Source organism: Stegodyphus dumicola, chromosome 8, assembly GCF_044657685.1.
Source record: "Stegodyphus dumicola isolate Sdum_Otavi_A_Nest chromosome 8, ASM4465768v1".
Lineage (NCBI taxonomy): Eukaryota > Metazoa > Arthropoda > Arachnida > Araneae > Eresidae > Stegodyphus > Stegodyphus dumicola.
In genome coordinates this window covers 18,598,811-18,615,991 of record NC_140775.1, presented here as the reverse complement: position 1 = coordinate 18,615,991, position 17,181 = coordinate 18,598,811, and the positions used below count along the sequence as shown (strand labels likewise).

General features: G+C 34.2%; 1 protein-coding gene across 2 annotated transcripts in view; it reads left to right on the top strand.

Annotated features, from left to right (window-relative positions):
• LOC118202111 (calcium-binding protein E63-1-like) overlaps positions 1-17,181 on the top strand; it is a 710,926-nt gene that overhangs the window by 383,715 nt on the left and 310,030 nt on the right. The gene's annotated exons all lie outside the window — the stretch shown is intronic.

Sequence of the window (17,181 nt, the reverse complement as noted above, 5' to 3'; positions counted from 1 at the left end):
GTTGTCATATGATGATTTGCAAATTTGTCCTTACCAGCATATCAGAAAACATTCTCATTCTGAAGACTGATAACAGACTATCATTCATACTATGTTTATCAGACTGCTTTACGATTGTTTTCTCTAAGAAGAATAAAAGATAACTTCTGGTAGGCCTTAATATCATTATTCTGCTTGAAACATATAAAAGCTGCAACTTGTCAGAAAACCACAAATCAGGTTTTCCTAATCGAAAGACATTCGGTATCTTCCTCTTCAAAATAACACATATTATTGTTGCATCTGCAGACACGCCAATGCAAAAGAATACATTTATTAATTTTGGTTTAAATTTAGTGAAGGTGCCACTGCAACTCATGTTATCTTAAAGTGTTTCAAAAATAGGAAAATATTTATGAGAAGGGCGATCTCAAAAGTAATCCGTTTTAAATATGAAAAGAAAATAGAGTTGGGAATAAAAATTAGAAAGCTGGGTTTAAAATTTAATACATTCTTTCACTAGCAAGAAGGAGAAGGTTGTTAAAAGTCAATTCATTAGTTCTCAAAACTTTTGAGAAAAAAAAAAACGTAGTAATGGACGATGTGGATGAATTTTAATGAAGACAAAATTGTGTAATAAAGAAATGGAAATGTTTATGAGTGATACCTCTCAGCAAGATAGTTTTTTTCAAATCAAAATTAATCTTTAGACCAGTACCGCATCTTTATTATAACAGCCATCAGTATGTATAGGTGAAGATATATTTTTCCAAGACACTTCATTAGTTTTTGGTCTCAAAAGGCACTTCTGGTATAAATAATACTATTCAAAATAAAACACTGGGACTATTTTTTTTCCGTATTGCAATTCAGAACGATAATTAACATTTCAGTGTTTGGATGCCCATTCAAAAGACATTTTTTGGCATTATTAGAGAGGATTTTGATGAGTACTGGTTCAATATTACACCTATACAACTGTCTGAGCTGTTTTGCAACATCCTTAACGAAATATTGATTGGCATCAAATTTAATAATATGCAAGGAAATTTTCATTTCTAAACGGAAGAATTTTTTTAAAAATTGCTGATTAAAATTTCTTGAGTGCTTTCCCATTTGTTTTTAAAAGAGAAGAGAGTGCTTTTATGGTTAAATTTATACGATTCTTAACTGTGTTATTTATTCTTGAATCTTATCTACTTTTTATTTCCTTCTAATTTTAAGAAATAGTTATCTGTTAATATCGCAGTATGAAACAATAATAAGTGTTTGCTTATTGCCTTATAAATGTTATTAGATAGCACAACATAATGAAACGCACATTAAATGATTTTCCATCTCGCAAAATATTAGTGCGCATCAAAAATAAAATTTGGATAGTTGTAACATAATTGCATACTTTTATTCGATATTTGTATTTGCATGCATTAGACGATTCTTAACTGTATTAGTTATTTTTGACGCTTGTAAATTTTTTCATTCTTCTAATTTAAAATAATAGTTACCTGTTAATATCATATAATACAATAATAAGTGCATGCATCCTATTAGTTTTTGTATTATCTAATTACAAATTATTAAATAATGCAAACATTATGAACTGCATATCAAATGATTCCACCTTTCAAAATATTAGTGCGCATCAAAATCAAAATTTTTTAATTTGGATAATCCTAACGTATTTGTATTTGCATACATTAAACGATTCTCAACTGTGTCCAAATTTTGTTTTAACCCTGTTTGCCTCATAGTTTCTGCTTTGTCTCTTAGTATGCCACTTACGATAGTGTATATACTATGCTGAAATGCGCCTTAAACTGCCACGCTATGTGTAAGATTCCGAGTCCATTTTGGAAGAGAGATCAATGGCGTAACTAATTTTGACAAACAAATGTTACCTGAAAACGGAACTGAGATAAAGGTGAGATTTTGTTAAGTGTTTATATTATTTACTTACTAGACGGAAAAATTTAATTTTCTGTAAAAAAATAAAGAAATTGTTGTAATTCCACCTAATGTGGTGTAATGTTATGCTTAGAATGCACGTTTGGTTATTTTGCAGTCGTGTAAGCGAGATTTAATAAATTTAACTCTATTGGAGAAGTCAAACAAGAATCAGTGTAATATTTCTAAATTTTGCAGGCCTAGTTTCAATGGTTTAACTACAGAACCAACTTCTTCATCTGCCTAAGTGCAAATCAACGAAATAAGATATGGTGATAAGATAAAATAAGAATAGCTGGGTAGAAGTTAAGCTACTGGCGCCATCTCTTGATATGAAGCAAGAAAACTAAAACATAATTTCCTTGTAGGCTGAAGGTAAAGATGGATTGGAATTAGGGTTGTTAACTACAACAGAATGATTTTTTAAATGTGAAACGCCTCTCGAAAATCTAATTCACCAATGGAAGATATTTTTTGAATAATTTGGGCTGCAGAAAAATGGAAAGTGCGATTTTCTAATCAGCAGTGCTGGGCAACAGAAGATTTCTGTGTTTCCTTTTTCCTAACATATACCTTATGTTCTTTAGCGCGCAATTTTGATGGATGTGAATGAATGGGATATGAATTTCGAGGATATTTACAAGATTCCTTGACAGTGTGGTTTAATTTACGTTCGTCAAACTAAGAGTGCCTTAAAATTTCGCTTTAAAAAACATGAGACAAATGTTGGGAAAAAGGAAACACAGAAATCCTCTGTTGCCCGGCACTGTTGGTTTTTCACATTTTTCATTTTTTGTTCAGCCAAACTTATTCAAAAAACATCTTGCGTTGATGAACTTGATTTTCCAAAGACGTTTCACATTCAAAAAAATCTTTCTGTTCTAGTTAACGACTCTAATTCCAATCCATCTTTACCTTCAGCTTAAAAGGAAATTATGTTTTAGTTTTCTTGTTTCATCAATAGAGGGCTCCAGTAGCTTAATTTCTGTCCAGTCATTATCTTATCTCGTTCATTTGCACTTAGGCAGCTGAGGAAGCAGGCTGTGTAGTTAAAATATTCAAACTAGGCCTGCAAAATTTTTAAATATTACGCTGATTCTTGTTGTTTGACTGCTCCAATAATCACTATTCGGCGTGTTATTTTAACCTAAATTTAAATCTGTTTATTTTATGTTTTTGCGTTAATTACATCTTAGCAATGACTAAATTAAAATGCCATATTGTGAACTAAATAAAGAATAACTTAAAATAGTTGAACTCCAAGAAAAAATTCTGAAACGTTTTCATAATTGTTTTCTACAATCTTGAACTATACTACATTCATTCGTGTAAAACCATGCTTACTATTTTCCATGCAAATTCGAATAAAATTTGCACAAATATGAATTGCGTTAAAATTATTTTTTGACTACTATTATTATTAAAAACAGAAAAAAAAGAGAAAACGAGGGAAAAAGAGAAAAACGTTTTCCGTCGTTAAAGAATAATCAGATTAATTATGTGTGAAGCTCTTTTCTGAATAATTTAATGAAGACGATTTCATAACTAATTAGAAATTAATAGCTTTTTTACACGAAATTAATTATTTTTTCTTAAACTGCTTTTTAATCTTCAATTCTCTTGCAGAAAATTGCCTAAAATCTGCTTAACCTTTCAGGAAAAATTGCTAAAAATATTCAATTTTTTTTTCAGAAAAAAATCTGATGTAAACCACATGACTTCTTTGTACGGGATATTAAATTATGCGCACTTTTCCTGCATTTCATTTGAACTTATTGATATGAATTAAATCTACTTCGTCCATAGCGCATAAATCACAATAGAATAAATGCAGTCTTTAAAATTCAATATATTTTTTTACCGTAGCGACACTCTGGCGCAATGTTCACTTAACAGCTACGTTACATCTCATTCATTTTATAACAGAATGCACAAAAATTATATTATTTGAAGAATATTTAATCATTGCTGGATGAAACATTCTTCTCTGTCCGAGACAAACTGGCGACAATATTTGCTGCTAATACGAAATGCTTATTTCTTCGAATTTCATTAGAGCTATATTTCTCATTCAGTTAATTCAATTTTTACTTCGCGGCAAGGCAAAAATAATAAATACTCAAAATATCTTCATTGAAAATTGAAAGATATAGAAAAACACCAAATACAGTTAAAACAATTTTAAAAAAACAGTTTTTGCAATTAAAATTACAGTTTCTACGCAAAAACAAGCAATTCGACTAGCAGGCAAGACGGCAAATTTTTCGGTACACAAAACTAAAAGTTTCCTTTTGATCCCACTCGGCAAAACGACACTGAAGATGCAGAAAGACTTAATTCACTATTCCGCTAAGTTTCAAATGTAAACAAATATGGCTCTATGGTAAGAAAAGTTAGGCTTGGCCGCACTTAAACAACTTTTAAATTGTTGATAATTCCACTACTACTGCATGCAGATTAATTAAAGGCATAAAAACCTTAATCGAAAGATAACAGCAACATAATTCAATCATTTTTTAAAGCAAAAAGTGCACAATTTACCAGCATATAAGAATAAAATTCTCAGCTGACGAAGCCGAGTAACAGAGTGGGTATATATGTATATATACGTTAGATGCGGCCGATTGCAACCAAAAAGGGAGGTGCACAACTGCATATTATAGCAGTCCTATATACAAAATTTCACCGTTCTGAGGCTACTCGTTTTTGAGTTTATGCGAGATATATACGTGCGTACAGACGCCACGAAAAAATCTCTTCTGAAACCATTTTAAATCAGTTTTATAATTCGTGTGGTGAAAAAGATTTAATCAGTTTTATAATTCGTGTGGTTTAATCTGTCCTTATGTACAGATGTCAGGCAAAAACATCGTTAAATTGCATTTGATAGCGGTCAAAATTGTGATTTTCGTTGAAATATGATACCCGTTTTTTTTTTTTTTTTTTTTCGTGATTACAATACTTCCTTTACTTCGTACAAGGGAGTAAAAATAAATGAATATTGGTTCACATTTGTTTTCGGACATTGTATTTTTGAAATTCATTTGCATAGATATTTTACTAAATATTAAAATGCAAACATGAAATATTTTTCTAACGTATTATTTTTTTATTCTTGATTTTAAGTTTTGCTTGCTGTAAAATAAATATACTCAAAGTATTTCTTGCAATTAAATAATTTGTTCAAAACGTGGTATTCACTAATACACATAATTCAGACTCTCGGAATTTTTGTTGAGATGTTTTCGCAGACAATGTTCCTTGTTATAATTTTGTATTTTAAATGAAAATACATCGCAAGAATTATCGTCTGCATTTGGAGATTATTTCTTGTTTACCAAAATATATTAATACTAGCAGCTTCGCTGCCAGCCTTCGTCTGGCTTTTAAATGTACCGGAAAAATGGCTGAAGGAAACACCAAACGTTAAATTTAAAAACTGCGTAGAATTTTACTCTGCAGAACAACTTCATAAAAAAAAGCTATTACGTATAACAAAATTACAATGAAATAAGCAATATCCCTTAATACAAATATTAATTATCCTAATAAATAAATTAACCAACTTCCCTTTGCAAAATCTTAAGAACTCAAGTCGTATAAAGGTTGTTAAGAACTTTGTTTTCTTAAAAAATCACTTAAAACTTTTCAATATCTTAAAAACAGTGAAATGAGCAATAAATAACATAAAAGAATACAAAAAACAAAAAATTCTGAAAAGCAAAGTATAATTAATGATATTTTATCTTATATTTTCAAGAGAAAAAAATTACAATGAAATAAGCTATATCTCTTAATACAAATATTAATTATCCTAATAAATAAATTAACCAACTTCCCTTTGCAAAATCTTAAGAACTCAAGTCGTATAAAGGTTGTTAAGAACTTTGTTTTCTTAAAAAATCACTTAAAACTTTTCAATATCTTAAAAACAGTGAAATGAGCAATAAATAACATAAAAGAATACAAAAAACAAAAAATTCTGAAAAGCAAAGTATAATTAATGATATTTTATGTTATATTTTCAAGAGAAAAAAATTACAATGAAATAAGCTATATCCCTTAATGCAAATATTAGTTATCCTAATAAAAAAAAATAACAAACTTTCCGTTGAAGGAAAAAAATCATGCAAAACTTTCCAATATCTTACAAACAGTAAAATAAGCAAAAAATAACATGATAGCAACTCAAAAAACATAAAATGCCGCGCAGCTATTTCACTCTGCAGAACAACTTTATCAAAAAAAAATCAATAAAAACGCATTATATATATATATATATATATATATATATATATATATAATGCGTTTTTATTGATTTTATATATATATATATATATATATGACAATGAAATATGCCAATCTCTTAAAAAGAGTGACATAAGAAATACGATGAAAAATTGTTGCCAAACCTATATTTCTAAAAGAATGAAACTATTTAAAATGATGCGATTTCATCAAAAATCTATCAACAACAATAAGACTGTTGCCAAAATCACATTTTTAAAGATGTGAGATGTGAGAAGTATACTCGGAAGCTTCATTTAAAAAATTCCTTAAAAATACAAACTATTATTATTTTTCCAAAATTCTTTTTGTGAAAGCAGTCGCAAGGATGAAAGTTTAACGTGTCCAAAAATCAAAGGAAAATAAACTGTACATTTTTAAAAATAAGCTTTTTTAGAAAAAATCTCGTTGAAAAGGTGTTAAGCTCCCTTTGTTAAATAAATTCGTATTTAATCGATTTATTGGAACACGAAATTTATTTTAAGTTTATAAAATAGCTAAGTGCCTACGTTTCAAGATGATGTAAAAAAGGAGTGTGTAGAGTAAAATCTCGCTTTCCTATAGCCCATTATGTCTCAAAATGACGCGATTTCGTCACAAAACATAAAATAAAAAATATTCTAATTCGAATTTCGAAAAAATCGCTTCGAGGTGCACTGGCTCTTGTCTAGAAGCACATATGTACCAAATTTCGTAGTCGTGGGTCTATTAGCTTACGCGCAGCGCGAACGAAAGACACACACACACACAGACAAACTCTTTCTTTTATTATATAATAGAGATTTCCGGTTTGAATTGAGCATAGCAGTACGCTACAAATTAAAGACCTATTCAGTTAGAAATTTAAAAATGGCATAATTATTCGAAATATCCATACAATTCTTCATATAAAGCATTTAACTACCTTTGATGTAATAAAATGATGGATATTGCATGAAACCGATGAAAACATGCACTGAAGTCTGGACCACATTCTAAGCTAACACCAAGAAAACGCAGATTTATCCTACAAAAAAAAAAAAAAAAAAAAAAAAATCAAACAAGAGCCACAAATTAGTACTTTAAAACGTTCATCAGATTTAGAAGAAATATTTGCAATAAAAGTTAACTCTGAAGGTTTTCGAAGAATCATTTAGGGCATGTGGGCGATTAGCAAAAAAGAAAATTCTTTGTCAACAAGAAAATTGAGAAAATACGCTTGGAATTCGCAAAATCTATAACAAATAAAAATTTTATCATATTGAAATAATGATACATTTGCAGAAAAGACAAAATATAATATTATTTGGTTCAGATAAGATGAACTAATCTATGGCAAAAGCCTAATTAAAAATTGAATTCTAGAATCCTATGCGTAAAAGCATAAAGGTTTGGAGATGTTTCACTGGCGTTGGAACAAGAAATTTAGTGTTTATCGAAAATAATATGAATAAGTAGAAATGTATAAATACTCTTAATGGAAGGCTAGATGACTTGGAATGTAAAATACATTCAAATGCTATTAAACTAACGGTCCTTAAATATGCAGCTCTAAATTTTCGCTTGTGGCTATTATACACATATCCTCAAATTACCACAGCTCCTATACATTCCGCGAATTTTAATTCTATCAAACATACAAAGAGTGAATTAATCGAAAAAAAAAAAAAAAAAAAAAGAAAGAAAGAAAACATGATGCTTCTTCGAAAGTTCTACTAAAAGCTTCTTGAACTTCACAACATTAGTTTTATTCTCTTATGCAAAATATTAGTATTTCCTAGATTTTTAGCTTATTCTATAAAAAAAAAATAAAAATTTTAAAAAAAAAAAAAATTATCCTGTATATATATATATATATATATATATATATTAATTTGTCTAATTTTTATCCACTACATCGCCAGTTCTATGAACCAAAATAAAAAGTCAACAAACAAAAGCTTACGTACTTCAAGTACTTGAAGAGTTACAGAAACTAAAATATACCATTCGAACATCCTTTTGCAACTTGCAGGGCGGAAAAATCAAAAATGCAGTACAAGTAAGAGTAACTCAAGTCTAAGTCAAGGATGACTATACTATATATATATTTTAACAAGCATGTAAATACGTAAAAAAGCAAATTTAAAGTTAAAATAATTAAAAAATGTGCGAACATATAAAAGATTTAATTTTTGAACTAATCTACAATATCATTTAAATTCAGATAGCATAAGTAAATCAAGTGCAAAATCAAACAATGAAAATAAATTCACCAATTTAGCAAATTAAAATTAATCTAAATTTTTTTTTAATGCATAAGTGAATGACTGTTGAGCAGGCAGGAGACAGACTTATCAAGGGGAAGTTGCCTCCAAACCTAACTCTTCAATCATTCAATTCGTGTTTCGTCATTCATGCAGGCAAGGGTAAAAGTCAAACCCAAAAGTAAATACATAGTGTAGAATGTCCAAAAAGAAATACTAATAAAATGGTACCCTGAGAAATTAGCAATTAAAAATTAAAGGTCTGAAAGGAAAATACCAATAATGAAGTATTTTGAGAAATAAGCAATGTAAAGTTTAGTAATAAATTAAATTTTTAAAAAAAATTAAATTTTCAGAAAAATTAATTTAGAAACCAATGCATTTTAGAAACTCTTGTCTACATAAACTCCCCGACACGAATATGCATATCAATCAAAAAGAAACTAAAAAGGAACTAGGCATAATTTATATAAACCAATAAGATACTAAACTAATTCATAATTTATAAAATATATATATATATATATATACTTAAAAATATAATTAATTATCTAGAAAATACTTAAATACTACATAAAAATAATTAAAAGCAAGTAAATAGTAAGTTTTAATTCTAACTTACCTACCATATTAGCGTCGGGGTCTGCAAAAGTATTTCCTAAGTGATGTAAGTGGGTTCTGCAAATTATATAGATGGCGCTAATGTAAGTAAAGTTGAGTGCCAAGCTGCTATCTTTGTTTTATTTATATATATATCTATAATAGCTATATATATATAGTTGACGGCAGAATTGAAATGTGGTGCGCAATAACTAGTCACCTTCTGGATTTTGTCGACGGGCTCCCATATCTTTCCCCAGAAACCCTTGAAGAATTTAAGGATTGTTGTAAGATATAAATTAGGGCAAAAATATAAAGATTTACTACATTCTCCCCATTATTGCTCTCATGGTGTAAATGGCTAGCGTATGCAGCTAACAAATGGAAAATTTATCATTTCAACCCCGGCAATGCACAGTTGATTTCTTGATATTTCTCGTTTTGAAAAGCTTATTGGTTTCCTTGAAATTTTTAATTTAAAAATAATAATTCTTATAACATGGCATTTGCGGAATTTTGCACTATCACATTACATTGATCCTATACGTTTTGTTTCTTTTCTATTAGTATTTTGTGTTTTAGTTTAAACTGTTATTACCTTCTGCTTGATACTTCAGGTAAAGGTTCTTAACTGTATAGTTTCGAAAACGGCGATTGCGCAAGTGTCTTGACTAATGATAGAGAAGTAAGCAGTAGTGACATTTTGCTTGCTGTTTGAATAGATTACAGACGTAAGCAATCAACAACTACGTCTAATGCTTTTAATTCTCATAGCAGTTAAATGGATTCCTAACCTCCGGAAAAACAATTACTTAGATTCTATAGTTTATGAAGAGTCTGATATATGTAGGGTTTTCTTTAAATACTGAGATAGAGAGCACGAGCATGGCATTGTACATGCTTTTATTTTACTAATAAGAAGTAAAAAGTAATAAAGATAAATTAAGTAAAGATTAAAGTTGCAGGATTCATGTAATGATGAACATTTCAGTCCTTTCACACAAACATTCATGGGTAGCTTTGAATAATATAATCAGCTAAAGGCGAAACATCAAAAGAAGAATCAAAACTCCAAGGAAGACCAAGAAGACCGACTGTCTTCTTCAACTTTTGAAGAAAAGCGAGCCGTCTGCTCACATCTCCACTCACATCCACTCTGGACGCTATCTGACGCTGTCTGGACTGCTTCGCACTGCGCTATGCTGCGATGACGTCATTACTGGCAATTCTAATTCAGCATTGGTCGTGGATTTCCACAGCTTCGGCCAGCCTGAAGAGGCATCGTCCTCGATGTATGTTGAGTGGACATCACCATCATGTACCTGCAAAGATAATAAAGAAAACAAAAAGAAAAAGAAAAAAAGAGTATCAGGTCCTTAGGTTTTGAGCTGATACAAACATCAAATCAATTTGACCATGGCTTCATATGGTCAGCCGCAGTAGATGTCAAATTCGGTCCTTCATGGCATCCTACTTTTTCGACTTCATATCTGTCATTTGATCTAACAGCTATGATTTTATACGGTCCATGAAACTTAGGTCGCAGTTTCAAACCAGTCCCATATTTAGTTCTCTGTATGGCTACCAAGCCGCCAAACCCTCAGGGGGCTCACTTTTGTGAGTACGGGTGTGGCAATCCCGAGGTACCCTAGCCCTTCAGGGGATCATCTTCTTGGTGAGACGGGTGTCACGATCCTGGAGCCCCAGTGATCTGTCCTCTTTTCTGTCTCCTCTCCTCTTAACTGGAACTTTTTCCCTTCCCTTCTCCCTTGTGGTTTCTCTCTCCGGAGTTTGGGGCTCGTCACGAGAAACTGGAAACACCCTTGCGTCCAATTTTCAAATGGCGAGAAAACTGCCCACGTGTTTGCCGTGCGTGGAGACCCGTGTCGCTGGAAAGGAGGGTCCTGGTAGTTGAGGGGCGAGGTACTGTCCCCAACACACTGCTTTGGCCTCTGCTTCAGCTAAACGGGAGGCACCTTAGTCGTCCTCACGGGTGTCAATCGGCTGGTCACTAGTCCTTGTGTCAGTGGCTTGGGGTCAAGCTCTCGGGAGTACCTGCTTTCGGGAAAGCCGACTGTGGGGCTTCAGTTTGCGTATAGGTCCGGCTAGCCCTAACACAGGAATCTGTGTTCCCTTGTTGGGCTCCGTGGTGGGCGGGGCCGTCGGACCCGAATCTTTTCTATTTTCAATATGGCAAATTCACATATTTTTTTATTAAAAGATTTTGAAGTCACTCCAGTCTCTCAACCTAGTTCTGAAGCGTTTACTACTAAACCAATCATTCAACCTAGTTCTGAAACATCTCCTACTAAACCAGTCACTCAACCTAGTTCTGAAACATCTACTAATAAACCAATTATTCAACCTAGTTCTGAAACGTCTCCTACTAAACCAGTCACTCAACCTGTCGCTCAACCTAGTTCTGAAAATTCTGCAAAAAAATTACGGACAGATACAAATAAAAAAAATCATAACAATAGTCCCCGTTTCCTAGTAATCTCTAGTCCTTCTGGCGAAATGCATAAGATGTCTCCTTTCGTAATAAAGAAATATATCCAGTCTTGTATTGGTGAGCCGAGAAATATAAAGCGTCTCCGCTCCGGAGACTTGCTTATTGATATAAACTCAGCCACCCAGTCTGCTTCTTTACTTCAGATAACTAAACTTGGGCAAGCGAATGTCACTGTAACACCACATAAGTCACTGAACTATTGTCGTGGTGTAATCTCAGAATTCGACCTTCTGTATGTTTCTGAAGAAGAGATCGCTTCTGAGCTATCCGAACAAAATGTCTGCGGTGTAAGGCGGATCAAGATGCGTAAAGAAGGTAAGTTGATAGACACGAAACACGTGATCCTTACCTTCAACACGCCTGATCTGCCTAAGAATATTAAGGCCGGATATCTAAATATTCCTGTAAGACCTTATATTCCAAACCCTATGCGATGTTTCCAATGCCAGCGTTTCGGCCATTCTAAGACGTCTTGTCGTGGCAGCCTCACATGCGCCCGATGCTCACAGATTGGCCACGATTCTGATAATTGTACCGCTGCGCCTTTGTGTATAATTTGCAAGGGTGACCACCCAGCATTTTCTCGCTCGTGCCCAAAGTAGAAATCAGAAAAAGAAATCCAGACTACAAAAGTTACAAAGAACATCTCTTACGCCGAAGCCAGAAGACTAGTCCAGAGCACACAGTTTCGACCAAATACATCATACGCCAGTGCTGTTAAATCATCTCGTACAGTTGCCACCCAAACTTCAATAGGCACACAGACCCTACTAAATAAAACCCAACCGTCTACATCCAACAAGAAAAAAGAAAATGCAACCCATATAGTACAAAAAAAAGAAACAGTTATTCAAAGTAAGCCCAAAATTGCCACACAAAAAACATGAAATAAAAATAGAAGTCGCAGCAATAGTTCTCTTGATGAGATGATTTCTGAATCTGCGGATTCAGACTTTATGGAAGTGGAAGAGGGTCTGGAAGTTCCCAGGCATCTACTTCCACGAAAAACAAAAGAACAGCACTGGAAAAACAAAAACCATTCATAATATCCACCCTCGTGTCATGGAACTGTCGCGGTTTCCACCGAAATTTGCTAGACATCAAATCTATAATTAATGTGTATCATCCTGTGTGCTTCGCAATACAGGAAACAAATCTAAAACCAGAACAACAGGCAAAACTTCGGAGGTTTTCTTTCGTCAGTAAGGATAACATTGCAGGTGAGCGCGCCAGTGGAGGTGTAGGTCTCCTCTCCTCACTGGATTATCCCTCAAATGTTCTTTCTTTGACGACATCCCTCCAAGTTGTCGCTACTCAAATAAATTTTGATATTGTTGTTTCATTTGTTTCTTTGTATTTGCCTCCAAATGAGCACATTGATCAGAAAGATTTAAATGATATTTTAGAGCAGCTGCCTGAGCCTTTCATAATAGTAGGAGATTTTAACGGCCATAGTCCGCTCTGGGGTAGTAAAGATACAAATTGCCGTGGAAGACAAATTGAGCAGATGATCGAAGATCATAGCCTTTTTCTCCTGAATAATGGGCAGAATACTTACTTCCACGAGCCTTCACGGACATTCCACGCTCTCGACCTTGCCATCTGTTCACCATCTCTGTTGCCATTTTGCACTTTTAGTGTCGGAAATGACCTGTACAACAGCGATCATTATCCCATTTTTGTATCTCTTGCACGAAGAGGAGCAAACCCCATGTCGAGGCTCCCTCGGTTTATACTGGACAGGGCAGACTGGGAACTCTTCTCTTCCTCCGCAGAGCTCACAGAGGAAATGGTAGAAGATGTGCATATCGATGACGCTGTGGAAGCTGTTACTGATACTATTATTCAGGCAGCTATGCTTTCGATTCCTAGAACATCAGGAAAAATACTAAAATATTCGAAACCGTGGTGGAATCGCGACTGTCATGAAGCACTGAAAAAACAGAAAAAAGCATGGGGTATTTTTCGTAGATATCCGACACTGCGAAACCTCATAGCCTTTAAAAGAGCCAAAGCAAATACACGAAAAGTAAGGAGGCAGAGCCAAAGGAATTCTTGGATTTCCTATGTGTCATCAATTACATCCTCTACGCCTAGTAAGCGGGTTTGGGAAAGAGTTCGAAAAGCATGCGGAATCTATAAAGACCACTCACTTTCCTTTTTGGAAAAAGATGGTCAAGTGATTAGCTCCATAGAAGAAATTGCAAATACTATCGGTGAGACATTTGCTGCCGTTTCTTCCAGCAGAAACTATTCACCTGCATTTCTCTCTATCAAGCAACACTCTGAAATAAATCCCATCGCATTCAACTCTTCCAAATCTGAGCCCTAGAATAGAGCATTTACTATGCTGGAATTAAAGAGAGCTTTATTGCAGACACATAGGTCTTCTCCGGGTTTTGATGGCATAAATTACGAAATGCTAAAGCATCTGTCCTATAAGTCACTGAATGCCCTTCTCACACTTTACAATAGAGTGTGGAAGGAGCGTACTTTTCCCAGTGCATGGAGGAGAGCTGTTGTGATTCCTATTGCGAAGCCAGGGAAAGACCCGAGGAATCCCTCGAACTATCGGCCAATTGCCCTTACCAGTTGTGTTTGCAAACTGTTTGAAAAGACGGTAAACAGCCGCCTAGTCTACTTCTTGGAAAAGAATAATATTATATCGCCTTATCAGAGCTGTTTTCGAAAGGAAAGAACGACCGTAGACAATATGCTTCTATTAGAGACATCTATTCGAAAAGCCTTTGTCAGAAGAAGTCACCTTGTCTCAATATTCTTCGACATTGAGAAAGCTTATGATAAGGCATGGAGATACGGTATACTCCGGGATCTTCACGAGAGTGGCTTGCGCGGCAACCTACCAATTTTCATACAGAATTTCTTGAACACTAGAACTTTTCAAGTAAGAATTGGCTCTGTTTTTTCGGATATTTTTCAACAGGAAGAGGGTGTGCCTCAAGGCTGTGTGCTGAGTGTAACGCTGTTCAGTTTAAAAATAAATTCTGTATTAAAAGAACTTCCTCCTACCATCTTGGGATCACTATATGTAGATGATTTACAGATTAGCTGTCTAGGAGCAGACATGAGACACATAGAGAAGCAATTGCAGATGGCTCTGAATAAGATCCAAGAATGGTCAGACAAACAGGGATTTACTTTTTCGAAACAGAAAACTGTGTGCGTGCACTTTTGTAGGAAGCGAGGTCTCCATCCTGAACCTGAGTTATATCTAAATGGTACAATTATTCAAGTAGCGCCCGAAGTAAAATTTTTAGGAGTGACGTTCGACCAGAAATTGACTTTCCTTTCTCATGTTTTAAACCTGAGAAAGAAGTGTCTCAAAACACTAAATATTTTAAAAGTGTTGGCGAACACCTCCTGGGGTACAGAGCGTTGCTCCATGCTTCGCATTTACAGAGCGCTTATCCGCTCTAGACTGGACTATGGCTCAGCTGTTTATGGATCCGCTCGCTCTTCTGTTTTGTTAAAACTGGATCCTGTTCACCATCAGGGTTTGCGGATTTGTTCAGGAGCTTTCAGGACTTCTCCTGTCCAGAGCCTGTATGTTGACTCTAACGAACCATCACTTTATCTGAAGCGTGAGCAATTGTCCCTTTTGCAATATTTTAATATTCTATCACAACCTGAACATCCCAATAAGCTATGCTTACTTGATAATGAGTGTAATACATTATTTGAAACACCTCCATCCTGTATTCCTACCTTTCCTTTAAGACTTCGCCCTATCATTGAGGAATATTCCCTCTCTGATATGCGTCCCCAAGTAGTACAGAATTTTGAATTCCCACCTTGGGAAAATGCACGGATTCAGCTTCTTGATGTTTTCAAGCATCACGTCAAGGCAAGCACCAATGACATCATTTATAGACAACTCTTTGCTGAGCACAGGCACAAATATAGCAGTTATCTTCCAGTTTATACAGATGGATCCAAGTCAACAGATCATGTCGGGATGGCATTCGTAATTGAAGACCACATGGAGGGCAGACGCTTGCACCATGCCTCCTCTGTCTTAACATCTGAATTAACTGCAATATATTATTGTCTTTTGTACATCTCTAGGCTCTGCCACAAAAAGTTTATAGTTTATACAGACTCCTATAGTGCACTGAAATCTTTAGAAGGTTTTTCTAACACTCAAAACCCAGTCATAGTGGATGTTCTCAAGATACATATAAACCTAACGAGTCGTGGATATGAAATTCTGTACTGCTGGGTTCCCGGTCATGTGGGAATTAAAGGGAATGAGCTGGCAGATATCACAGCCAAATCTGCTGTTGAACTGTCCAATCGCCTCATCCCTTTTGGAGACATCTGTTGTGTAGTGAAAAAGAAGATACGAAAAAAATGGCAGCAATTTTGGTATGTTCAGCGTCAAAACAAGTTAAGATAAGTAAAGCCTAGAATTGAGCATTGGGACTTCGCTGGAAATCGTACAGAAGAAGTTCTTTTGATTCGCCTCAGAATTGGTCACACAAGAGTGACACATGGCTACCTTTTAAAAGCAGAGAATGAGCCTGTTTGTTCAAATTGTAATGTTTGTCTATCTGTCCGTCATATTTTAATTGAGTGTCCATATTTTAATAATCTTCGTCAGAAGTATTTTAATAGCTGTAACTTACCTCTCGACCGTTTAATCGGAAGAGAGGTGAATTGTAATTTATTTTATTATTTAAAAGAGACTGGCTTTTATCACCTAATGTAATTTGTTTTGAAAATTGTGTCTTGAATTTTAAATGTGTGGTTTTAACTTGTTTTTATATGACTTCATCCTCTGGATTTGACACATTTGTCTACTTGTTTTTATTTATTGTATTTTAATTTCATCAATTGTACTCACCCCATCTCGCGTTTGGCGCACTATAATCAACTTTGGTTTTGCGCCATAATCTCTCACTCACTCACCCCCAAGTCGCCAATCTTGTACAGTTTCGGTTTCTTACGTCTTTTGTTAAATTGTTTTCGATTCTCTTCTTGTATCTTCAAAATGTTGTTTTTCGCATCTTCTCTCATTTCATCACTATTCTTGTATCAATTGCTTTAAATACTCTTCATTCAATATCTCAATAATTCTCAGATCTTCTTTGTTCTTCATTTTCGTGCCTATGAGAAGCTCAAACGGTGAATATTTCGTACTTCTCGTAGTTGTGCTGTTGATTATTCTCTGGACATCTGGAACATACTTAAACCATTTCGTTGAATCTTCATGTGATAATTTCGACAAAACAGGAATGAAAATTCTATGGATTCGCTCAATCTGTCCGTTACCTCTTGGAATACCGGTAGTAATTTTGACATGTTCTATACCTTCTTCAGTACAATAAGCTGAGAATTCTTTCGATGTAAAGGCACTACCTCGATCTGAAATGATTCTGGCTGGATTTCCAAATACAGTCTGTTGTTGCTTCAATTTTGAAATGACTTCTTGCGTAGTTGGTGATTTCACTGGATAGAACCAAGTAAATTTCGTAAAAGCATCGACCACAGTTAGAATGTGTTGGTATCTCTTGTTCGTCGATGGAAGAGGTCCAATAAAGTCGATATGGTGCGTACTCAAGGGAACGTTTTTTTTCGGTACAGGATGAAGAAATCCTTCTGCTTTTCCTTGCT